The 26,186-nt window shown below is 34.4% G+C and overlaps 1 pseudogene; it reads left to right on the top strand.

Annotated features, from left to right (window-relative positions):
- Positions 1-222: 222 nt before the first annotated feature.
- On the top strand, positions 223-9,483 carry LOC149158752 (thioredoxin reductase 2-like; annotated as a pseudogene).
- Positions 9,484-26,186: the final 16,703 nt, after the last annotated feature.

Here is a 26,186-nt window from a genome sequence, read left to right as displayed (position 1 = left end):
TCCTCTGTGTTTCAGTAAATAGTCACGAATTACCGTCGCCGATTATCTGAACATGTGAATGTTTCGTATAGGGTTTGTTAATTTCATTTGTTATGCATATTAGGTCCTCATTGATAGTTGGATTATTCTTTATCAACGCGATATTATTCACTATCAACCGGGTAGTGATAAGTAAGTTATTCACTATCAACGCGGTAGTGATAAGCCACTTATTAGAAGGATATGCGGTCAGATATGCCCAATGTCCCGGTCGATATGCGACCTTTGGCTAACGCGAGCTGTTTCCGACAGGTATTTCTTGCTATCCGAGCAATCTTTGCCGGCTATGCTAGTAATTTCTGGGCAATGAAGGTTAGTTATGCCGGATATGCGAGTTATCCACCTGAAACGCTACTTATCTCTGCCGGATATGCCACTTATCTTTCCCGTATACACCCCTTATCTTGCCGGAGATAACCCGAATGATAAATCGCATATCCAGTCGCATATCCATCATATCGTACCCGCCCGGAAATACGTCGCATAACCGGCAATGGTTACTGGAATTGCCCGGAATGAACTCAGGCATACGGTGTCGGGATTGGTTGGCGCGCGACGCAAATGCTATATCCGGCACAGAGATTTCGCATATCAGGCTAAAGTTAGTCGCGTATACTACGAATAACTCACTTATCATAGGTGTTGCAGATAACGGCCATGGAAATTCACGCGAATTTGCATATAATGGCGATGGTAATTACCAAGCGGTGCATATAATGGCCATGGTAATTCACGCGAATACTGGGTTGCTCAAGCCATAGTCTCTCTCTTGTAGGTCATATATACTTGAATTGGACCAGACAGCCTAACCCTTCTTGTTGGAATGATAATTTTAATCTGCCGACAGCTGAACAATGATTGGACTTTCCCTGCGATGCGATCTGATCGCATATCACACTTTCCCTCGTCACCCTTCGTTGCATGTTTAATTATCTGCGATGCGATCGCAGATCGCAGATCACGTGATTTAAAGATCATAGAGGCGGTGGCACACGCTCTCTCTTCTTGCGATGTGATGGTGTGATAAGCATGCATTAAATTCCAGCAAGATATTTTCAACCGTGTAATAAATGATATTTACTAGGGTTGGTAAAAGTAGGCAAAATCTTAAATTTTAAATTTTTTTTATTTTCACGGAAGTGGGGAAAAGCAACACGTATTGTAAAAGATATTTTGTGTTGTTCACCATATATAAAAGAAAATGCAAGAGCAGAGACGTGTAGTGTGTGGAGAATATTAGCAAGAAGAACTCTTTTTTTCTTGCAACGCACAACAGTGCTGAACTTTTTTAGTTTTCTAAGCTATTGGACTCAGGTTCTGGAACTGAAGTTCCTATTGTAAATCCCTCTGAGTTGAGGAAGACTATTTTGTAATAGTTTTATTTTCTGTAACAGTTTTTATTATTGTTTTATAATAAAGATCCTATAGAAAACCAGAGCGTTGTTCTCTGTGATATTTTTTTTTGTGTGTTTGAAATCAACAGAAATTTCCATCATGGTATCAAAGCCAGGTTAGGCACTCAGTGAATCAAAAAAACAGAGTTTTGTTTTTTCACTGCAGGAGCTGTAAGAAGCCTATTGAGCTTATTTTTTCCAGCAGAGAAAGTTCTTGCTTGTTTTTTTTTTTCAGTATCTCTTCTTTATTTTTTTCACAAGTTAAGATGGCAGATGCTGGAACTGGTTTGAAAAATCCCCAACTGCCACAATTTAATGGGAAAAACTACAGTTATTGGTCCATAACAATGAAAGCATTGTTTGCTTCTCAAGGAATATGGGAGCTGGTTGAAACTGGCTATGCTGAACCTACAGATGCAACAGCGCTGGCTGCTTTGACAACAGCAGAAAGAGACCAGTTGAAGAGTGACAAGAAGAAGGATGCCAAAGCCCTCTTTTTCCTCTTCCAATCAGTGCATGAAAGCATTTTTCCGCGGATTGCAGCAGCAACAAAATCCAAGGAGGCATGGGATATTCTCAAAACTGCCTATCAAGGCATGGAGAAGGTGAAGACTGCAAAGTTGCAGATGTTGAGGAGAGACTTTGAAAATATCAGCATGAAGGAATCTGAAACAATAGATTCCTTCTTCACTCAGGTTATTGGTTTGATAACCCAGATAAGATCTCATGGTGAAATTCTTGAAGAAAGAAGGATTGTAGAGAAAATCTTGAGATGTTTACCCTCAAGGTTTGAATCTATTGTGGTAGCAATAGAAGAAACAAAAGATCTCTCACAGTTCACAGTAGATGAGCTGAGTACTTCTCTGTTGTCTCATGAACACAGACTGAGCAGAGGAACAGATTCCTCTTTTGAGCAAGCATTCAAGACTCAGATGTCTTTTGACCAAGGAAAAGGTCGAGGAAGAGCATATAACAGAGGTCGTGGAAGAAGCCAAAACAGAGGCAGAAATTATCCTGCTAGCACAAGCGGAAGGAGCTGTAATCAGAACCAAGATGAAGGTTCAAGCAAACAGAAAGCTCATGGACAAAGGTATGACAAATCCCAAGTCCAATGTCATTATTGTAAGAAATATGGGCACTACGCCAATGAATGTAGGAAAAAGCAAAGTGACATGAATAATAGGCAAAATGCTAATTTTGCAAATGAAGAAGATAAGAACCCAAAGAACGTGCTATTAACATGTAACATAGCACAATACAAACAAGAAGATTTTTGGTTCTTAGACTCAGGTTATAGTAATCACATGACTGGAAATATTGCAATGTTTGCCAATCTGGATGAAAATGTGAAATCTGAGGTAACAACAGGGACTGATGATACGATATCTGTCAAGGGTAAGGGCAGAGTCAGTATCCGAGCAAAAAATGGAGAACAGATGATTGTGCCAGATGTATACTATGTACCTGGTCTGAAATGTAATCTTTTGAGCATTGGACAGCTCATAAACAAAGGTTACAACGTGTTCTTCAAAGATGATTTGTGTACTATCAGAGACATACCTCCAAGTAAGAAGATCATTGCACAGGTGCAGATGACCAGCAATAGAATGTTTCCTCTCAAACTCAGGGCAGATTTGAAGGAAGGCAGAACTATTGCGGCTGTAACACAAGAAGTCTTTCAGGAACAATTTAAAGATGTAAATTGGTTGTGGCATTTGAGATTTGGACATCTCAATTTCGGAGGCTTGAATCTGTTACACAGAAAGGGAATGGTAAAGGGATTACCATTGATCGAGAAACCAGACAGCCTTTGTGAAGGCTGCATCTTGGGCAAGCAACACAGAGAAAGCTTTCCAGTAGGAAAGAGTATAAGGGCAAAAGCACCATTGGAAATTGTTCATTCTGATGTGTGTGGAACGATGCAAACACCATCGTTTTCTGGAAATAAATATGTTTTAACTTTCATTGATGATTACACCAGAAAGACATGGGTGTATATGCTGAAACAGAAGAGTGAAGTGTTTGAGAAATTCCGCCACTTCAAAACTCTTGTTGAGAAACGGAGTGGGCATTATATCAAAGTGCTCAGAACAGATAGAGGAGGAGAGTACATCTCCCAAGACTTTCTGCGTTTTTGCAGAGAGAATGGCATACAAAAGCAGTTCACCACGAGGTATACACCTCAACAAAATGGTGTTGCCGAAAGAAAGAATAGGACCATTCTTGACATGGTCAGAAGTATGCTAAAGGCAAAACACTTGCCGCATGAGCATTGGGCAGAAGCTGTCACTTGCGCAGTTTACATCTTGAATAGATGCCCAACTAAAGCTGTCATGAACAGAATACCAGAAGAAGCATGGAGTGGTCAAAAGCAAACTGTCACTCACATGAGAGTATTCGGTTGTGTGGCATATGCACATGTACCGGATCAGCTAAGGAAGAAGCTTGATAGTAAGGGGGAGAAGTGTGTCTTTATTGGCTACTGTGATGAGTCAAAAGCATACAAACTCTATAATCCATCCACCAAGAAATTGATAGTAAGCAGAGATGTGTAGTTCATTGAAGATGAAGTTTGGGATGGAAGCTTAGAGAAGACAGTGAATGTGAAGACAATTGTGTCTCACGAAGAAGAAGAGGAAGGGACAAAAGTAAATAATCCTTCCTTGGTGGCTCCTCCTACACCACAAAAAGTACAACAAACCACACCACAATCTGGAATTCGAACAGCCTTAAGAAGTCAAGGAAGTGCGTCTCCAAGCACACCACAGGGATCAGAAATACCCTCAAGTTCGGATGGAACTCCAAGCACACCAAGAAGACCAAGATTCAGAAATCTGAATGAGATTTATGAACAAGGAGAAGTAAGTAACAATACTGGTCTGAATTCATTATTCGCTTTATATTGTCATGTTGATGACCCAGTCCATTTTGAAGATGTTGTAAATGAAGATAAATGGATTGAAGCAATGAATGAAGAAATTGGTGCAATTGAGAAGAGTAAAACATGGGAGTTAGTGGACCTCCCTGTAGGCAAAGATGCCATTGGATTTAAGTGGGTCTATAAGACCAAAAGCAATGCTGAAGGTAAGATTGACAGGCACAAAGCAAGACTTGTTGTGAAAGGTTACAAGCAGCAACAAGGCAAAGACTATGATGAAACCTTTGCACCAGTAGCAAGGATGGAAACAGTCAGAATAGTGTTGTCTATTGCAGCACAACACAAATGGAAGATTTATCAGATGGATGTTAAATCTGCATTCCTGAATGGAGTGTTAAAAGAAGAGGTTTATGTTGAACAACCTCCAGGCTATGAAGTTGAAGGCCAAGAGCATAAAGTCTGCAAACTCAAGAAGGCTCTTTATGGGCTGAAGCAAGCTCCAAGAGCATGGTACAACAGAATTGATGCTTATCTGTTTGACAATGGGTTTGACAAGTGTGATGGTGAACCCACACTCTACATAAAGGAGAATGACGGTAAGATTCTTATCGTTGTTCTATATGTAGATGATTTAATTTTTACTAGCAATGATGCGTCCCTCATTGCTGATTTCAAAGCAGTCATGAAAAGTGAATTTGAAATGACTAACTTGGGCTTCTTAAGATATTTTCTTGGAATTGAAGTAGACCAAAGTGAAAATGGCGTTTTCATTTCTCAAGATAAATATGTAGAAGCAGTGTTAAAGAGATTTAACATGCAGAACAGCAAAGCAGCTATGACTCCAACTGTAATGGGGTTGAAGTTGTCCAAAGAAGACAGCAGCAAGGATTTTGATCCAAAATTGTATAAGAGCATAGTTGGCAACCTTATGTACTTGAATGCAACTAGGCCGGACATTATGCACGCTGTGAGCTTAATCTCCAGATTTATGGAAAGACCGAAAGAGACTCATTGGCAGGCAACCAAGAGAATTCTAAGGTATGTGAATGGAACGAAGGGGTTTGGTATTTTATACTCCTCTTCTGAAAGTTTCATGTTGACAGGTTACACTGACAGTGATTGGGCTGGAAGTGTTGATGATAGGAAAAGCACATCGGGATATGTGTTTCATATGGGATCGGGAGCCATCTCATGGGCTTCCAAGAAGCAATCAGTTGTGGCTTTGTCAATAGCAGAGGCATAATATGTGGCAGCAACAGCAGCAGCATGCCAAGCAGTATGGCTGAGACGAGTTCTCAGAGATTTGTGTCATGAACAAGGAAATGGCACAACTATTTACTGTGACAATAGCTCAGCAATAGCATTGTCTAAAAATTCTGTTTTTCATAAAAGGACAAAGCACATAGACACCAAATTCCACTTCATACGTGAATTGGTTAACAATGGTGAAATTGTTTTGCAGCACTGCAGAACAGAAGATCAGCTAGCCGATATCTTGACAAAACCATTGGCAAAGAAAAGCTTTGATCATTTCAGGAAATGCCTGGGTATGCAGAAAAACCCAGCAGTTAAACTTAAGGGGGAGTGTTGGAATGATAATTTTAATCTGTCGACAGCTGAACAACGATTGGACTTTCCCTGCGATGCGATCTGATCGCATATCGCACTTTCCCTCGTCACCCTTTGTTGCATGTTTGATTATCTGCGATGCGATATTTGCGATGCGATCACAGATCGCAGATCGCATGATTTAAAGATCATAGAGGCGGTGGCACACGCTCTCTCTTGTTGCGATGCGATGGTGTGATAAGCATGCATTAAATTCCAGCAAGATATTTTCAACCGTGTAATAAATGATATTTACTAGGGTTGGTAAAAGTAGGTAAAATCTTAAATTTTACTATTTTTTTATTTTCATGGAAGTGGGGAAAAGCAACACGTATTGTAAAAGATATTTTGTGTTGTTCACCATATATAAAAGAAAATGCAAGAGCAGAGACGTGTAGTGTGTGGAGAAAATTAGCAAGAAGAACTCTTTTTTTCTTGCAACGCACAGCAGTGCTGAACTTTTTTAGTTTTCTGAGCTATTGGACTCAGGTTCTGGAACTGAAGTTCCTGTTGTAAATCCCTCTGAGTTGAGGAAGACTATTTTGTAATAGTTTTATTTTCTGTAATAGTTTTTATTATTGTTTTATAATAAAGATCCTGTAGAAAACCAGAGCGTTGTTCTCTGTGATATTTTTTTTCGTGTGTTTGAAATCAACAGAAATTTCCATCACTTCTGTCAGGAAGTCCCTTTTACTGTGACGATCTTTAGCCCAGATAGGCGCACTATTCTCGACATTATTCCTGGGCTTTATATCATCAATCGCTTTCTTCCGAACCCTTGCCATCGTCTTGCAATTTTTTTTATTATCATGCTTTCGATCGCATACTCTTCTTGCTGCCGACTCTCATTAATAGACTCAGATAATGCCGCAAGACCCTCTCTGTGTATATCCACTTGGGGCTCTTTATTCTTAAGACTTATCTCCTGTGTACGATTTCTTTTAATTTCTAGGATTTCTAGGATTTGGTGCATGTGTTAGGCGGATTTCGCGTGCTAGTACTGTCACCCACACTTCTATCTATCTCAGCTAATGTAGTTGCGAGCCTTGAGGGACCTTTTCGGCGATTCCTAGCCGTGAAGGAATTTTGACCAGGCACCTGGCAAACGAAAATGATAGATTCGTATGTCAAAACCGCTAGAAGCGTGTGACTCCTAATACCTCAACGCCCCAAAGATTCATTTGAAATTGAATTTCAGGCTAAAATTAAAGATCCAATGCCTTGACCTTTAAAGCCACCTTACATCTGAATTTGGGGCTAAATTTATGTGTAGCAGCGCTAGCAGGAATATTTCGTAAAGATTTAGCTGCCTAAAGAAAGAAAGGACCCTGCTTCCTTTCTTTATAATTACTCGCGGACCACAAGATTCCGCTAACCGTACTGTCAACAAAAAAATTGTCCATTGTACTCAAATTTACATATATGCATGCTCGGGTGCAATTATCCCTTTTGACATCTTTTGTACGTCCTTAGGGTTTTGAGTCTGCACATAGGGTTTTGGGTTTTAAGTATTTTTGTGGCTTCTTTGGCATTTAAAGGTTTATTTTAAAGAATCCATACATCATCGGTAAAAGATTGGTGGTCTGGGTTCATGGGGTTTACCCACTCATTCCAAACATTGAGCACCTCAGTGATCAAGTGAGGCTGAGGAATCAGTCATGATACCTCAGCCATGAACATATACTTTTCTTAATCTAAATGAGAAAATAAGGTAGTTTTCATACTTTAAAAACAATTCTTACATATTAAATTTATAATTATGATATAGTTATCTTACAAAGAAGAAAACCTCCTACCATAATAACTTAATTATAATATATATTTTTTCTAATTAAAATATCTTTATTATAGATATCTTTTTTAATTAAAATATCTTTATTAAAGGATAATAGAGTTGTCTTACAATTTTATGTATCATTGCCCTTGTACAAGATTTCATATTTCAAATTTTGTTTAAACTTCATAAACCAAATTCTATTCTATTTTTTAAGAAAACCTTAAATTTCATAAACCAAATGAATATATTGCTTTTATTTATTATAGATTAATTTATAATAATCATCTACCCACAATACATAAATATTAAAAAAATCTCTTAAACATTAACAAAACTAAATACATAAAAATCAGCACTTTCTAACCTATAAATATAAAATTGATTTTATTTATTATAAATCTCTAGAACATTAACAATTTTATATATTATAAATCTCTACGAACATTAACAATTTCTGTAACATTAACAAGACTAGATACATAAAAATCAACACTTTCTAACCTATAAATATAAACTAGCCTATAAATATAAAATTGATTTTATTTATTATAGATTAATGTATAATATCATCTACCCACATTACATAAATATTTAGGCAATAAGGTGTTAATTTTATATATTATAAATTTCTTGAACATTAACAATTTCTTTAGCATAAACAAGACTAAATACATAAAAGTCAACACTTTCGAACATACAAATATAAAATTGATTTTATATATTATAGATTAATCTATAATAATCATCCACTCACACTACATAAATATTTAGGCAGCAAGGCGAATTCTCTTATGTGCTACCCTGTCCTATCATGTAAAACAATTGGAATGATTCCCACCATCCAATCATCATAAAACGATTGGAATGATTCCCACCATCCAATCATCATACAAGGTTATGGAGTTAGTTATTGTAACAACCCAACGCTGTGAATACTGAGAAGACGGGTTCTGGAACAAGGGCATCTCTTCCTGGGCTGTCTGCCACTGTGCCGCCCCTATCTTCTGCAAACGGCCACTGGCCGTGATCGGGGGCCGAGACTCTGCCATGGAGGAGGCGAACTTCTTGACAAAGTAAGGTAGCAAAGGTTATATTATTCACAGGCTGGATGCATTCAGGCCGAGCAACATCATGCAGAAGGGGGCGCTGGATAACCCCAAGATCGAGGTCATATGGAATACGGAAGTCCTCAAGGCTTTTGGGAACGAAAGTGGTTTACTCAGCCGGCTCAATCTCCGGAACACAGTGACCGGTGACGAGTCAGTGTTGGCAGCGTCGGGGCTATTCTTCGCCATCGGGCATGAACACGCCACCAAGTTTTTGGAGGGGCAGCTGGAGTTGGAGTCAGACGGCTATATAGTGACAAAGCCTAGAACAACCAATCCAAACGAGTATTGCAGGGGTTTTGGCCATGGGAGATGTTCAAGACAAGAAATGGCGCCAAGCCCTTGTGGCTGCGTGCACAGGTATGTAAAAGCCTGCAATGAGATCTGGTGTTTGCTATCCATGGTATTAAAATTTTGGACATTTTTTCATTTCAATTTCGCCGCAATGTGGGGTTCCAGAATTTTGGACATTTTTTCATTTCAATTTCGCTGCAGTGTGGGGTTTCAACACTGCTGCCCTGATCTGTTGAAGATATATCTATTTTACATGTTTTCATCCCTGACTTGAGATAAAGATGAATTCCTTATGTTTTGAATTTGAATGTTGTTTGTGCAGGGTGCATGGCTACTTTGGTAGCGGAGCACTTTTTACATGAAATAGAGGTGGAGGAGGATATGTAGAGTTCCCTGCTTTAGATTTCCTATGCTAGAGACCTTCATAGTTCTGAGCTGCCTTTTATTTCCGATGCGAGAGACCTTCATAGTTCTGAGCTGCTTTTTGAATAAATGTTAATTTACTAGGTGGTTCAAATAGTAGGGACAGAGCTGCATAATTATTACAAATCTTTCATTTTAATATTTTTAGTTAAAATTTGAATTATTTAAATTCTAAGTCATAATCATGAAAATTTAAATGTAAATTCTTTGCCCAACCAAACCATTGCATCAAGTCCAAACACATACAATAATTTTGATAATGTCCAAACACATACAATAATTTGGATAATGTGTTTTTTTCCCGATGCTAATGTTGAAACTAGGCCAAAAAGTTTAAAAAACCTACTACATATTTTATTATCCAAATAGCTTCAACACCATTGTAAGTGAGGGAAAAGTTTAAAAAACTTACTACATATTTTATTATCTAAATAGCCCAGATTGGAGCCCCTCAAAGCAATCCTTGCCAAAGATTACCATGAAGACACGAACTCAAGATAGCAGATACAGGTGGGCCCCGATTGGGGTGATAAAGGGGGAGTGTATGAGCATGAAGACATCGCATGTGATAGGATGACTAGGACGCCTGCCTACTGCCAGCAAGCTGGATCAACTAGACATGGTGGCGTCCTGCATGACTGCGGGAATTTCAAGGAGGAAAATTTGTAGGAGTATGGGGGGAGAGGTGGGCAGGAACAATGGTGGTAGTGGGATGAGACGTAGGGTAGATGCGAAGGGGTACATGAGGGTGGTAAGTTTAGAAAGAGAGCTCAGATCGCAACGAAGGAAGGAGGAGATCAGAGCAGCGTGAGCGACGGGATCTTCTGCGGCCGATCTCAATTCTGGGTATGTTTCCTTTGGCTTACCCCCTACAATCCACTCTGTTAAGCATAATATGTTGGAGGAGGGGGGGAAGATGGGAAACATGGGGGAGGGGCTATGTCAGGGTAGGCTTGAGGACTACATTAAGAGGCAGTGAGAGGAACAGGGCATAGGCATGCCTGGGGAATGTATGGAAAATGGCTTGACCACCAAGCTTAGTCCAAGGGGGGAGAGACCTTCGATTCTCCAGAGAGTTGGGGGAGGCTGGAATGGGGAAGGAATGCTAAGAGGCAGCGGTGAAGGAGGAGGAGGAGGTGGACATGGAGGTGGAGGTGAAGGCAGAGGTAGAGGTAGAGGCAGAGGTGGAGGTGGTGGAGGAGGTGGAGGTGGAGGTGGAGGAAGACGAGGTGGAGGTCATGGTGGAGGAGGTAGACGTGGTGGAGGTGGAGATGGAGGAGGAGGAGGAGGTGGTGGTGGTGGATGTGGAGGTGGTGGTGGAGGTGGAGGATATTGTGGAGGAGGAGGTGGTCGAGGAGGAGGTGGTGGAGGAGGAGGTGGTCGAGGAGGAGGAGGAGGAGGCGGAGGAGGAGGTGGTGGTAGTGGTCGATCAAGAGGTTGAGATGGAGGTGGAAGAGGTGGAGAAGGAGGAGGTGGACATGGAAGAGGAGGAGGTGTAGGTGGAGGAGGAGAATGGGGAGGATGAGGAGGAGGAAGGGGTGGTGGAGGAGGTAGAGTTGGAGGTGGAGGAAGAGGTGGTGGAGGAGGTGGTGAAGGAAGAGGTGTGGGTGGAGGTGGAGGAGGAGAAGGAGGAGGAGGTGGTGGTGGAGGAGGTGAAGCTGGAGTTGGAGGAGGAGGGGGTGGATGCTGTGGAGGTGGAGGTGGTGGAGGAGGTGGAGGTGGAGGTGGTGGAGGAGGAGGTGGTGTAGGTGGATATCGTGGAGGTGGAGGTGGTGGAGGTGAATGTGTAGCTTGAAGAAGAGGTGGAGGAGGTGAAAGTGGAGGTGGAGGTGGTGGTGGAGGAGGAGGTTATGGTGGAGGAGGTAGAGCTGGAAGAGGAGGCAGAGCGGGAGGGGGAGGTGGTGGAGGAGGAGGAGGTAGAGCTGGAAGAGGAGGCAGAGCGGGAGGGGGAGGTGGTGGAGGTGGTGGTGGAGGTGGAGGCAGAGCTAGAAGAGGGGGCAGAGTAGAAGGTCGAGGTGGTGGAGGAGGTGGAGGTGGAAGTGGTGGAGGAGGAGGTGGTGTAGGTGGATATGGTGGAGGTGAATGTGTAGTTGGAAGAAGAGGCGCAGGAGGTGACAGTGGAGGTGGAGGTGGTGGTGGTGGAGGAGGACGTGGTGTTGGAGGAGGAGGAACGAGAGGTCGAGGAGGAGGTTGTGGAGGTGGACAAGGTGGAGGTGGATGAGGAGGAGGAGGTGGATGAGAGGGTGGAGGTTGAGGTGGTGGAGGTGGAGGTGGTGGTGGAGATATAGGTGGTGGTATAGGAGGTGGAGAAGGAGGTGGAAGAGGAGGAGGAGGAGGAGGTGGAGGTGGAGGAGGAGGAGGGGGTTGAGAGGTTGGAGGTGGATGAGAGGGTGGAGGTGGAGGTGGTGGAGGTGGAGGTGGTGGTGGAGTAGGAGGTGGTGGAGGTATAGGTGGCGGTGGAGGAGGAGGAGAAGATGGAGGTGGTGGAGGAGGAGGACGAGAAGGAGGTGGATGTGGAGTTGGAGGTGGAGGAGGAGGTGAAGGTGGAGGAGGAGGTGGAGGTTGAGGTGGATTAGGAGGAGGAGGTGGTGGAGGTGGAGGAGGAGGCGGGGGTTGAGAAGGAGGTAGTGGAGGTGGTTGTGGATGCCGAGATATCATGGTGGAGATGGAGGTATATTTAGAGGAAGTGATGGTGGAGGTGGATAAAGAGGATGAGGTGGTGGTGTAGAAGGTGGAGGCAGAGGCGGAGGGAGAGGGACAGGTGAAGGTCATGGAGGTGGGGGAAGAGGAGGTGGAGGTGGAGGAGGAGAAAGAGAAGGAGGTGGAGGTGGAGGAGGGGGTCGAGGTTGAGCTGGTGGAGGTGGTGTAGGAGGAGGAGGTGGAGGTGGTGGTGGATGTTGAGGTGGTGGAGGAGGAGGAGGAGGAGAGGGTGGTGGAGGTGGAGGTGGAGGAGAGGAGGAGGTGGATGTGGATGAGGACGAGGATGAGGAGGTGGAGGTGGAGGTTGAGGTGGAGGAGGTGGAGGTGGAGGTTGAGGTGGAGGAGGTGAAGGTGGAGTTTGAGGTGGAGGAGGAGGAGGAGGTGATGGAGTTGGAGGTGGAGATAAGAAATTTAATTTAAGATTCATGTCTTAAATTAAAATATTAAATTGTCACTCTCTTCTCCATTGTTGGAAATGAAAGCTACAGTCTCATGAATCAGTAACATATCTCTTCAGATACATAATATCCTACTATTAAATGATAAGTAATACATTTAGGAAGATTTCTTCCATGCACAAATATAGTCATTCAAGCACATGAAATTTATTTAACGTTTAAATGTGATACTTTGGCCAAGAATTTGAAGCATTTTTAAAGATTAAAATATTACTATGAATGTTCTAACATATTCCATCGAATTGAAATATATTCCATCCACCTAATAATTAAATTATAACTATGGAAGACCTATTCTTCAAATTAGCATAATTATAAGCATATATATTTTGGAATTTGTTTTCAATTTAAGTTAAATTGTTATAAACCCTAAAACCTAAACCCTAAGAATTTTACAACATCTTAAAAAGTGTTTTGTAACTTTTATTTAAGTGTTTATTAAAAGCATTCACTAAAGTGTTATAAACCTTAAACCATAAACCCGAAACCCTAAACCATAAACCCCCCAAACCCTAATAACTAAACCCTAATCATTTTAAAAAGAATTTTAAACTTTTATTTGATTGTTTATTAAAAAAATTTACTAAATTGTTATAAATCCTAAGCCCTAAACTCTAAACCCTAAACACTATTTTTTTGTAATATTTTAAAAATCATTTTGTAACTTTAGTGTTATAAATCCTAAACCATAAACCCTAAAACCTAAACTGTAAAAACGAAACCCTAAATCCCAAACCATAAAACCTAAATGGTAAACCCTAAACACTAAGAATTTTATAACATTTTAGAAAGCATTATGTAACTTTTATTTAAGTGTTTATTAAAAGAATTTACTAAAGTGTTATAAAACCTAAACCCTAAACCCCAAACCCCAAACCCTATATCCTAATTCTTAAAGCCTAAAGGATAAACCCTAAAATCATTTACTAAGGTCTTGTAAACCCTAAACCCTAAACCCTAAAGCTTGAAAGCATTTACTAAGGTCTTATAAACTCTAAACCCTAAAATCCAAAACCTATAACCTAAACCCTAAGCCCTAAACCCCAAACCCTAAATCCTAAGGATTTTATAACATTTTAAAAAGTGTTTTGTAACTTTTATTTAAGTGTTTACTAAAACCATTTACTATAGTGCTATAAACCCTAAACCCCTAATCCCTAAACCCTTAAAAACCATAAACCCTAAAAATCATTTTTTAACTTTTTTTATAAGTGTTTATTAAAAGAAATTATTAAAGCATTATAAACCATAAACCCTTAACCCTAATACCCACACCCTCAACCGAAACCCTAAACCCTAAACCATAAGCACTTTATAACATTTTAAACCCAAAACCCAAAACCTAAGTATTTTATAACATTTTAACAAGTGTTTGTAACGTTTTTTTAAGTGTTTATTTAAGGAATTTACTAAATTGTTATAAAACCTAAACCCTAAGCATTTTATTACAATTTAGCAAGCATTTTGTAACATTTTAAAGCCCTAAACCCTAAACATTTTATAACATTTTAATAGGCATTTTGTAACTTTTTTAAGTGTTTATTAAAATCATTTACTAAATTGTTATAAACATTAAACCGTAAAACGTACACCCATAAAATTTTATAAAATTTTAACAAGAGTTTTGTAACTTTTGTAGAAGTGTTTATTAAAATAATTTACTAAGGTGTCCATCAAACCTAAACCCTAAGCATTTTGTAACTTTTTAGCAAGTGTTTTGTAATGTTTTTATAAGTGTTTATTAAAAGGATTTACTAAAGTTTTATAAACCCTAAACCCTAAGCAGTTTATAACATTTTAAACCCTAAGCATTTTATAACATTTTAAAAAGTGTTTTGTAACCTTTTTTTAAGTGTTTATTAAAAGAATTTATTGAAGTGTTATAAGACCTAAACCCTAAACCCTAAAACTAAACCCTAAGCATTCAATGACATTTTAACAAGCTTTTTGAAACTTTTTTTGAAGTTTTTATTAAAAGTACTTACTAAAATGTTATAAACTCTAAATCCTTAAACGTAAGCATTTTATAACATTTTAAACCCAAAACCATAAACCCTAATACCTAAACTCTAAACCCTAAGTATTTTATAACATTTTAACAAGTGATTTCTTACTTTTTTTTAAGTGTTTATTAAAAGAATTTACTAAAGTGTTATAAACCATAAACCCTAAACCATGAGCATTTTATGGAATTTTAAATCCTAAACCCTAAAGCCTAAGCATTTTATAACATTTTAACAAGCATTTTGTAACTTTTTTTTATGTTCTTATTAAAAGAATTTATCAAAGTGTTATAAATCCCAAACACTAAACCATAAAACCTATCCCTAAACACTAAGAGTTTTATAATGTTTTAAAATACATTTTTGTAACTTTTTAAAGTGTTTATTAAAAGAATTTAATAAAGTGTTATAACCCTAAACCCTAAACCCTAAGAATTTTATAACATTTTAACAAGAGTTTTGTAACTTTTATTGAAGTGTTTATTAGAATGATTTACTAAAGTGTTATAAACCCTAAACCCTAAAACCCAAACCCCAAACCCTAAACCTTAAAACCTAAGCATTTTATGATGTATTAAAAATAGTTTTGTAACTTTTATTTAAGTGTTTATTAAAATAATTTACTAAGGTGTTATAAAACCTAAACCCTAAACCCTAAAACCTAAACCCTAAACCCTATAAACTAAACCCTAAACCGTAGGCATTTTATAACATTTTTAAAAGGGTTTTGTAACTTTTATTTAAGTGTTTATTAAAAGAATTTACTAAATTGTTATAAACCTTAAACCATAAACCCTAAAACCTAAACCCTAAACTCTAAACCCGAAGCCCTAAATCCTAAGCCATACACCCTATGAAAAGAAAAATTTTGTAACTTTTATTTAATTATTTATTAAAAGAATTTAATAAAGTGTTACAAACTCTAAATCATAAACACAAAACCCTAAACCCTAAACACAAAAACATAAACCCCAAAACCTAAACCCTAAACCCCAAACCCTAAAGCCTAGACACTAAATCGTAAACCGTAAACCCTAACCATTTTATAACGTTTTAAAAACAAATTGTAACTTTTATTTAAGTGTTTATTAAAGCATTTAACAAAATGTTGTAGACCGCAAACACTAAACCCTAAACCTAAACCTAAAACCCCAAACCTTAAACCCTAAACCCTACACCCTAAATCCCAAACCCTAATCATTTTATAACATTTTAAAAAGTATTTTAAACTTTTATTTAAGTGTTTATTAAAAGCATTTACTAATTTATTATAAACCCTAAACCCTAAATCCCCAAACCGTGAACATTATAAGCTAAAACCTAATAATTTTATAACATTTTAAAAAGCGCTTTGTAATTTTTATTTAAGTGTTTATTAAAATAATTTACCAAAGTGTTATAAACCCTCAACCCTAAACTATAAACCAAAAACCCTAAACCCTAAACCCTAAACTCTAAACCTGAAACCCTAAACCCTAAACCCTAAACTCTAAACCCTAAACCCTAAACCCTAAACACTAAACCCTAATAATTTTATAACATTTAAAAAAAAAATATTGTAACTTCTATTTAAGTGTTTATTAAAATCATTTACTAAAGTCTTATAAACCCTAAACCCTAAAAGGAGTTTTGTAACTTTTACTTAAGTTTTTATCAAAATCATTTACTAAAGTCTTATAAACCCTAAACCATAAAAACTAAACCCTAAACTATAAATCCTAAACCGAAAAACCTAACCCTAAATTCTAAACCCTAAGCATTTTATAACATTTCAAAAATAATTTTGTAACTTTTATTAAATGTTTATTAAAAAAATTTACTAAAGTGTTATAAACCCTAAACCATAAACCCCAAACCTTAAACCCTATACCTTACGTGTTTATTAAAAGAATTTACTAAAGTGTTATAAACTTTAAACTCTAATCCCTAAAACATAAACTTTAAAATTCTTAGGCTTTAATTGCTTATTAAAGTAATTTACTAAAATGTTATAAACCCTAAATCCTAAACCCTAAATTCTAAACCCTAAACCTTAAACCCTAAGCATTTTATAGAAATTTTAAAACATTTTGTAACTTTTATTTAAGTGCTTAGTAAAAACATTTACTAAATTGCGATAAACACTAAACCTTGAACTCTAAACCATAAACCCCTAACCCTAAACCCTAAACTGCAAACCCTAAACCCTAAACCCTCAACATTTTATAGCATTTTAAAAAAGGTTTTGTAACTTTTATTTAAGTGCTTATTAAAAGAATTAACTAAAGAGTTATAAACCATAAACCCTAAAACCTAAACCTTAAACCATAAACCCTAAGCCCTATAGCATAAACCCTATACCCTAATCATTTTATAACATTTTAAAAAGTGTTTTGTAACTTTTCATTAAGTGTTTATTAAAATAATTTACTAAAGTGTTATAAACCTTAAAACCCGAAACTTAAACCCTAAACCCTAAACCAAAAAACCCTAAACCCTAAACCCTAAGAATTTTATAAACCTTAAACACTCTACGCTAAACCCTAAACCCTAAACCCCAAACCCTAAACCCTACAACCTAAGCCACAAAACCTAACCCTAAACCACATACCTTAAACCGTAAACCATAAATGCTAAGCATTTATAACATTTTAAAAATTGCTTTGTAAATTTTATTTAAGTGTTTATTAAAAGATTTTACGAAAGTGTTATACACCCTACATTCAAAACCCTAAATGCTAAACCCTAAACCCCAAACAACAAACCTCAGACCCTTAACTCAAACCATAAAGACTAAGAATTTTATAATATTTTAAAAAGGAGACCGTAAGTTTTATTTAAGTGTTTATCAAAAGCATTTATTCAAGTGTTATAAACCCTCAACCCTAAACTCTAAACCTGAAACCCCAAACCCTAAACCCTAAAGCCTAAAGTCTAAATCCTAAGCATTTTATAACATTTTAAAAACCGTTTTGTAACTTTTATCTAAGTGTTTATTAAAAGCATTTACTAAAGTGTTATAAACCTTATAACCTAAACCCTAAAACCTAAACCTAAAACCCAAAATCAAAACCTGAAACCCTAAGAATTTTATAATAGTTTAAAAAGCATTTTGGAACTTTTATTTAAGTCTTTATTAAAAGCATTTACTAAGGTCTTATAAACCCTAAACCCTAAATCTGAAATGCCAAACTGTAAACGCTAAACCCTAAGCATTTTATATAATTTTAAAAAGAACTTTGTAACTTTTATTTAAGCCTCGATTAAAACCATCTACTAATGTCATATAAACCATAAGCCCTAAACTCTAAACCACCCTAAACCCTAAACCCTAAACCCCAAACCCTAAACGCTAATCCCTAAACCCTAATCATTTTATAAAATTTCAAAAATCATTTTGTAACTTTTAATACAGTGTTTATTAAAATAATTTACTAAACGTATTATAAACCGTGAACACTGAACCCTAAACTCTAAACCCCAAACCTGAAACCCTAAACCCTAAACCTTAAATCCTAAACTTTGAGCATTTTATAACATTCTAAGAAGTGTTTTTTAAATTTTATTTAAGTGTTTATTAAAGTCATTTACTGAACCCTTATAAACCCTAAACATTAAATCCTAAACTGCAAACCCTAAACCCTAAGCATTTTATAACATTTTAAAAAGAGTTTTTAAACTTTTATTTAAGTGTTTATTAAAATAATTTACTAAATCCTTATAAACCCTAAATCCTAAAACATGAACCCTAAACCATAAACCCCAAACCCCAAAACCCAAACACTAAATACTAATCACTTTATAACATTTTAAAAAGCATTTTGCAACTTTCATTTAAGTTTTTATTAAAAAACATTTTCTAAAGTGTTATAAACCCTAAACCCAAATCCCTAAACCCTAAAACCTAAGTGTTTTATAACATTTTGAAAAGTGTTTTGTAACTTTTATTTAACTTTTAATTAAATAATTTACTAAATTGTTATAAACCCTAAAACCTAAGCCCTCAACCGTAAACCCCAAACCCTAAACCCTATACCCTAAACCTTAATCATTTTATAAAATTTTAAAAATCGTTGTGTAGCTTTTATTTAAGTGTTTATTAAAATAATTTACTAAAGTGTTATAAAACCTAAACCCTAAGACCCAAACACTACACCTGAAACCCTAAAACCTAAACCCTATGTATTTTATAACATTTTAAAAAGCGTTTTCTAAGTTTTATTTAGGTGTTTATTAAAAGCATTTACTAGTGTTATAAACCGTAAAACCTAAACCCTAAGCATTTTACAACATTTTAAAAAGTGTTTTGTAACTTTTATTTAAGTGTTTACTAAAAACATTTACTAAAGTGTTATAAACCTTAAACCATAAACCCGAAACCCTAAACCCTAAACCCTAAACCCCCAAACCCTAAAACCTAAACCCTAATCATTTTATAACATTTTAAAAAGAATTTTAAACTTTTATTTAAGTGTTTATTAAAAGAATTTAGTAAAGTGTTATAAATGCTAAACCCTAAACTCTAAACGCTATTCTTTTTTTTAATATTTTAAAAAGCATTTTGTAACTTTAGTGATATAAATCGTAAACCATAAACCCTAGAACCTAAACCCTAAACCTGAAACCGTAAACCCCAAATGGTAAACCCTAAACACCAAGAATTTTATAACATTTTAGAAAGCATTTTATAACTTTTATTTAAGTATTTATTAAAAGAATTTACTAAAGTCTTATAAAACCTAAACCCTGAACCCCAAACCCCAAACCCTATATCCTAATGCTTAAATCCAAAAGGATAAACCCTAAAACCATTTACTCAGTTCTTATAAACCCTAAACCCTAAAGCCTAAAGCTTGAAAGAATTTACTAAGGTCTTATAAACTATAAACCCTAAACTCCAAAACCTAAACCGTAAACCCTACACCCAAAACCCCAAACCATAAACCTAAGGATTTTATAACATTTTAAAAAGTGTTTTGTAACTTTTATTTAATTTCTTACTAAAACCATTTCCTAAAGTGCTATAAACCCTAAACCCCTAATCCTAAACCCTAAAGACCCTAAAAAAACATAGACCATAAAAAACCATAAACCCTAAAAATAGTTTTTTAGATTTTTTATGTGTTTATTAAAAAAAATTAAAGCATTATAAACCATAAACCCTAAAGCATAATACCCACAACCCCAACCTAAACCTTAAACCATAAACTATAACCACTTTATAACATTTTAAACCCCAAACCCTAAACCCTAAGTATTTTATAACATTTTAACAAGCCTTTGTAACTTTTTTTAAGTGTTTATTTAAAGAATTTACCAAATTGTTATAAACCCTAAACCCTAAGCATTTTATTACAATTTAGCAAGCATTTTGTAACATTTTAAAACCCTAAACCCTAAACATTTTATAACATTTTAATAAGCATTTTGTAACTTTTTTAAGTGTTTATTAAAAGAATTTACTAAAGTGTTATAAACCATAAACCCTAAAACCTACACCCTAAGAATTCTATAAAATTTTAACAAGTTTTGTAACTTTTTTTAAAGTGTTTATTAAAATAATTTACTAAAGTGTGCCTAAAACCTAAACCCTAAGCATTTTATAAATTTTTAGCGAGTGTTTTATAATTTAAGTGTTTATTAAAAGGATTTTATAAAGTTTTATAAAACCTAAATTCTAAACCCTAAGAAATTTATAATATTTTTAACCCTAACCTTTTTTTATGTGTTTATTAAAAGAATTTTATAACAATTTAAGAAGAATTTTGTAACTTTTATTTAAGTGTTTATTAAAAGCATTTACTAAAGTGTATAAACCGTAAACCACAAACACAAAACCCTAAACCATAAGCACAAAAACATAAACCCTAAACCCCAAAATGTAAATCCTAAACCCTAAACCCCAAACCCCAAACCCTAAACCCTAAACTGTAAACCCTAGACCCTAACCATTTTATAACATTTTAAAAATTGTTTTGTAACTTTTATTTAAGTGTTTATTAAAAGCATTTACTAAATTGTTGTAGACCCTAAACACTAAACCCTAAACCCTAAACCTAAACCCAAACCAAAAACCTTAAACGATAAACCCTAAACCCTAAACCTTAAATCCCAAACCCTAAACCCTAAACCATAATCATTTTATAACATTTTAAAAAGTATTTTGAAACTTTTATTTAAGTGTTTATTAAAATCATTTACTAAAGTCTTATAAACCATAAACCCTAACCTCTAAACCCCAAACCATAAACCCTAAATCATAAACCCTAAAACCTGAACCCTAAACCCCAAACCGTGAACATTAAACCCTAAACCATAAGAATTTTATAACATTTCCAAAATCATTTTGTAATTTTTATTTAAGTTTTTATTAAAATAATTTACTAAAGTGTTATAAACCCTCAACCCTAAACTGTAAACCACAAACCCTAAACCCTAAACCCTAAACTCTAAACCTGAAACCCTAAACCCTAAACCCTAAATGCTAAACCCTAATTATTTTATACATTTTAAAAAATATATTGTAACTTCTATTTAAGTGTTTATTAAAATCATTTACTAAAGTGTTATAAACCCTAAACCGTAAACTCTAAACTCCATACCCTAAGCCCTAAACCCTAAACTCTAAACTCTAAACACCAAACCCTAAACCCTAAACCCTAAACTCTAAACCCTAAGAATTTTATAACATCTTAAAAAAAATTCTAACATTTATTTAAGTGTTTATTAAGAGGATTTACTAAAGTCTTATGAACCCTAGACTCTTAACCCTAAACCCTAAGCAATTTATAACATTTTAAAAAGTGTTTTTTAACTTTTATTTAAGTGCTTATTATAAGAATTTACTAAAGTCTTATAAACCCTAAACCCTAAGCATTTTATACCATTTTAAAAATAGTTTTGTAACTTTTACTTCAATTTTTATCATATTAATTTACTAAGGTGTTATAAACCCTAAACCATAAGAACTTATCCATAAACTATAAACCCTAAAACAAAAAACATAAACCCTAAACGGTAAACCCTAAGCCTTTTATAGCATTTCAAAAAGCATTTTGTAACTTTTATTTAAGTGTTTATTAAAGCAATTTACTAAAGTGTTATAAACCCTAAAGCAAACCCTAAACGCTAAACCCCAAACCCTAAACCCTATACCTTATGCCCTAAAATCTAAACCCTAAGCCTTTCATTACACTTTAAAAAGTGTTTTCTAACTTTTTTTACGTGTTTATTAAAATAATTTACTAAAGTGTTATAAACATTAAACCTTAATCCCTAAAACCTAAACCCTAATTAATTTATAACATTTTAAAGAGTGTTTTGTAACTTTTATTTAAGTGTATATTAAAAACATTTACTAAATTGTTAGAAACCCTAAACCCTAAACGCTAAAGCCTAAGAACTTTATAACATTTTAAAAACTATTTGTAACTTTTATTTAAGTGCTTATTAAAAGAATTTACTAAAATGTTATAAACCCTAAATCCTAAACCCTAAACCCCAAACCCTAATCCCTAAACCATAAACCCTAAGAATTTTATGAGTATCTATAATAAGGGAAGACCACACCTAGGTATGTGAGTGTAGGAGGGAGAAAATTGTTGTACATGAGATACCCCGACCTTTGTTTTTCCACCCTTCTTCATAAACCTTTTTCCTTTTATTTATTTTTCTTCATAACTCCTCGAGGCTCCATGGGATGAATGCATTATGTGTAATATGTAGCAATGAATACCCGCTTAAGATGGGGTGGTTCATCCCTATACCCTAAACCCTAAACACTAGCCCTAAACACTGAACCCTAAACCCTATAACCTAAACCCTATACATTAATCATTTTATAATATTTTGAAAAGTGTTTTCTAACTTTTATTTAGGTGTTTATTAAAAGCATTTACTAAAGTGTTATAAACCTTACTACCTAAAACCTAAACCCTAAACCACAAAACCCTAAACCCTAAACCCTAAACCGTAGATGCTAAGCATTTTATAACATTTTAAAATACGTTTTTAAATTTTTATTAAAGTCTTTACTAAAAGCTTTTACAAATGTGTTATCAACCCTAATTTCAAAACCCTAAACCCTAAACCCAAAACAATAAACCTCAAACCCTTAACTCTAAACCATAAATACTAAGCATTTTATAACATTTTAAAAAGTAGTCCATAACTTTTATTTAATTTTTTATTAAAAACATTTACTCAAGTGTTATAAACCCTAAAACCTAAACTCTAAACCCAAAAATTGAAATCCTAAATCCTAAAGCGTATACCCTAAATCCTTGGCATTTTATAACATTTTAAAAATAGTTTTGTAACTTTTATTTAAGTGTTTCTTAAAATAATTTACTATAGTGTTATAAACCCTAAAACCTAAACCCTAAACCGTAAACCTAAAACCCAAAACCCAAAACCCTAAGCATTTTATAACAGTTTAAAAAGTGTTTTGGAACTTTTATTTAAGTCTTTATTAAAATCATTTACTAAGGTCTTATAAACCTTAAACCCTAAATCCCAAAGGCCAAACCGTAAACACTAAACCCTAAGCATTTTATATTATTTTAAAATGAATTTTGTAACTTTTATTTAAGCCTTGATTAAAACCATTTACTAAAGTCTTATAAACCATAAACCCTAAATGCTAAACCACATTAACCCTAAACCCCAAACCCTAAATGCTAAACCTAAACCATAATCATTTTATAACATTTTAAAAATCATTTTGTAACTTTTATTATAGTGTTTATTAAAATAATTTACTAAAGTGTTATAATCCCTAAACACTAAACCCTAAACTCTAACCCTAAACCTGAAACCCTAAACACTAAACCTTAAATCCTAAACTCTAAGCATTTTATAACATTTTGAAAAGTGTTTTCTAACTTTTATTTAAGTGTTTATTAAAATCATTTACTGAACCATTATAAACCCTAAACATTAAACCCTAAACCCTAAGTATTTTATAACATTTTAAAAAGAGTTTTTTAACTTTTATTTAAGTGTTTATTAAAAGAATTTACTAAATCCTTATAAACCCTAAATCCTAAAACATGAACCCTAAACCCTAAACCCCAACCCCAAACACCAAACCCTAAATACTAATCATTTTATAACATTTTAAAAAGTGTTTTGTAACTTTCATTTAAGTGTTTATTAAAAGCTTTTTCTAAAGTGTTATAAACCCTAATCCCTAAACCCTAAAACCTAAACCCTAAACCCTAAACCCTGTATTTTATAACATTTTGAAAAGTGTTTTGTAACATTTATTTAACTTTTTATTAAAATAATTTACTAAATTGTTATAAACCATAAAACCTAAGCCCTGAACCGTAAACCCCAAACCCTAAACCCTATACCCTAAACCTTAATCATTTTCAAACATTTTAAAAATAATTTTGTAGCTTTTATTTAAGTTTTTATTAAAATAATTTACTAAAGTGTTATAAATCCTAAACCCTAAGCCCCAAACACTACACCTGAAACCCTAAAACCTAAACCCTATGTATTTTATAACATTTTAAAAGTGTTTTCTAAATTTTATTTAGGTGTTTATTAAAAGCATTTACTAAAGTGTTATAAACCCTAAAACCTAAACCCTAAGCATTTTACAACATTTTTAAAAAGTGTTTTGTAACTTTTATTTAAGTGTTTATTAAAAGAATTTACTAAAGTGTTATAAACCTTAAACCATAAACCTGAAACCCTAAACCCTAAACACCCAAACCCTAAAACCTAAACCCTAATCATTTTATAACATTTTAAAAAGCATTTTAAACTTTATTTAAGTGTTTATTAAAATAATTTACTAAAGTGTTATAAATCCCAAACCCTAAACATGAAACCATAAACCCTAAACCTAAAACATAAACACTAATTTTATTTTAATATTTTAAAAAGTGCTCTGTTATTTTAGTGTTATAAATCCTAAACCATGGACGCTAAACCATAAACCCTCAACCCTAAACCCTAAACCTGAAACCCTAAATCCCAAACTGTAAACCCCAAATGGTAAATCCTAAACACTAAGAATTTAATAACATTTTAGAAAGTGTTTTGTAACTTTTTTTTAAGTGTTTATTAAAAGAATTTACTAAAGTGTTATAAAACCTAAACCCTAAACACCAAACCCCAAAATTAAAATCATTTACTAAGGTCTTATAAACCCTAAAACCTAAAGCCTAAAGCTTGAAAGCATTTACTAAGGTCTTATAAATTCTAAACCCTAAACTCCAAAACCTAAACCCTAAATCCTAAGCCCTAAACCCCAAACCCTAAAACCTAAGGATTTTATAACATTTTAAAATGTGTTTTGTAACTTTTATTTAAGTGTTTACTAAAACCATTTACTAAAGTGCTATAAACCCTAAACCCCTAATCCCTAAACCCTTAACCTTGAACAACAAACACTGAACCCTAAAAACCCTAAAAAAACATAAACCATAAAAACCCTAAACCCTACAAAAACATAAACCCTAAAAAACCCTAAACCCCAAAAGCCACAAGAAACCCTAAACCCTAAACCAAAAGCACTTTATAACATTTTAAACCCCAAACCCTAAACCCTAAGTATTTTATAACATTTTAACAAGCATTTGTAACTTTTTTTAAGTGTTTATTTAAAGAATTTACTAAATTGTTGTAAACCCTCAACCCTAGAGATTTTATTACAATTTAGAAGGGGTTTTGTAGCATTTTAAAACCCTAAACCCTAAACATTTTATAACATTTTAATAAGCATTTTGTAAATTTTTTTAAGTGTTTATTAAAAGAATTTACTAAAGTGTTATAAACCTTAAACCCTAAAACCTACACCCTAAGAATTTTATAAAATTTTAAGAAGATATTTGTAACATTTTTGAAGTGTTTATTAAAGAATTTACTAAAGTGTCCCTCAAACCTAAAACCTAAGCATTTTATGACTTTTTAGCAAGTGTTTTGTAGCTTTTTTCTAAGTTTTTATTAAAAGGATTACTAAAGTTTTATAAATCGTAAACCCTAAACTTTAAACCCTAAGCATTCTATAGAATTTTAAAATCTAATCCCTAAGCATTTTATAACATTTTAAAATGTGTTTTTTAACATTTTTTAAGTGTTTATTAAAAGAATTTATTGAAGTATTATAAGACCTACAACCTAAACCCTAAACACTAAGAATTTTATAGCATTTTAAAAGTGTTTTTTTTACCTTTTTTTAAGTGTTTATAAAAAGAATTTAATAAAGTCTTGTGAACCCTAAACCCTAAACCTTAAGAATTTTATAACATTTTAAACCCTAAACCTAAACCCTAAGCATTCAATGACATTTTAACAAGCTTTTTGTAAATTTTTGAAGTTTTTATTAAAAGAATTTACTAAAATGTTATAAACCCTAAATCCTAAACCGTAAGCATTTTATAACATTTTAAACCCAAAACCCAAAACCCTAAGGCCTAAAATCTAAACGCTAAGTATTTTATAACATTTTAACAAGTGTTTTCTTACTTTTTTAAGTGTTTATTAAAAGAATTTACTAAAGTGTTATAAACCC

The sequence above is a fragment of the Pinus tabuliformis genome, chromosome 5_2 (genome assembly GCF_031772625.1).
Source record: "Pinus tabuliformis cultivar Carrire ecotype Pingquan chromosome 5_2, CPIR1, whole genome shotgun sequence".
Lineage (NCBI taxonomy): Eukaryota > Viridiplantae > Streptophyta > Pinopsida > Pinales > Pinaceae > Pinus > Pinus tabuliformis.
This window is presented reverse-complemented; position numbering and strand designations above follow the sequence as displayed.